This window comes from Branchiostoma floridae, chromosome 17 (assembly GCF_000003815.2).
Source record: "Branchiostoma floridae strain S238N-H82 chromosome 17, Bfl_VNyyK, whole genome shotgun sequence".
NCBI lineage: Eukaryota > Metazoa > Chordata > Leptocardii > Amphioxiformes > Branchiostomatidae > Branchiostoma > Branchiostoma floridae.
In genome coordinates, this window is record NC_049995.1 from 13,044,062 (window position 1) to 13,044,679 (window position 618).

General features: G+C 41.3%; 1 protein-coding gene across 1 annotated transcript in view; it reads right to left on the reverse strand.

Moving 5' to 3' along the window:
- LOC118404294 overlaps positions 1-618 on the reverse strand; it is an 11,190-nt gene that overhangs the window by 9,602 nt on the left and 970 nt on the right. The window lies entirely within an intron of this gene.

The window sequence follows — 618 nt, forward strand, 5'->3', positions numbered from 1 at the left end:
CCCCCAGAAAGCCTGCTATGGAGGCTACATCTAGACTCAAATCAGACAATCAGACATTCTTCAAGAACTACAAAGGAAGTCAGTCTAGCGACTCCGACACAAATAACGAAAGATTCAGTATTCTCCTACAACTTGAATTGTCGCTTTACCGACAAAATAAAGTATATGCTAGAGACAAAAAACTTTATCCATCCCCCCCCCCCAAGTCTTTTCTCCAATCAGAGTTTGAGTCGCGGAGCTATATAGTAGTAGTCGTAATTTCTACCGGCTCGCTCCTCCGTGACGGCCTGCTGTACAAGCGACCCAATACAAAAAGAAAAGGCCAGAAAAATTGTGTTTTGATCTCAGTGATGAGTTTTTATTCTTCCCATAGACTTCTATATGTTATAATCCGTGGTTTACATGGGCGCGTTCATAATGAAGCTACGTGAAATTTTATCAGATTTTTCATTCTGTGTTGAGCAAATTTACCCTATATCGCGGGAAAAATTGCCAACGTCAAATAGACACTGTTTTTTATAGCAATTACAAACACGATTAGTCAGTCCCCCCAAAAGGCACTTTTTCGCTGTTAGTGTACAACTACTCTCCAAGCAGAGGTGAGGCTCCGGCTTTTTT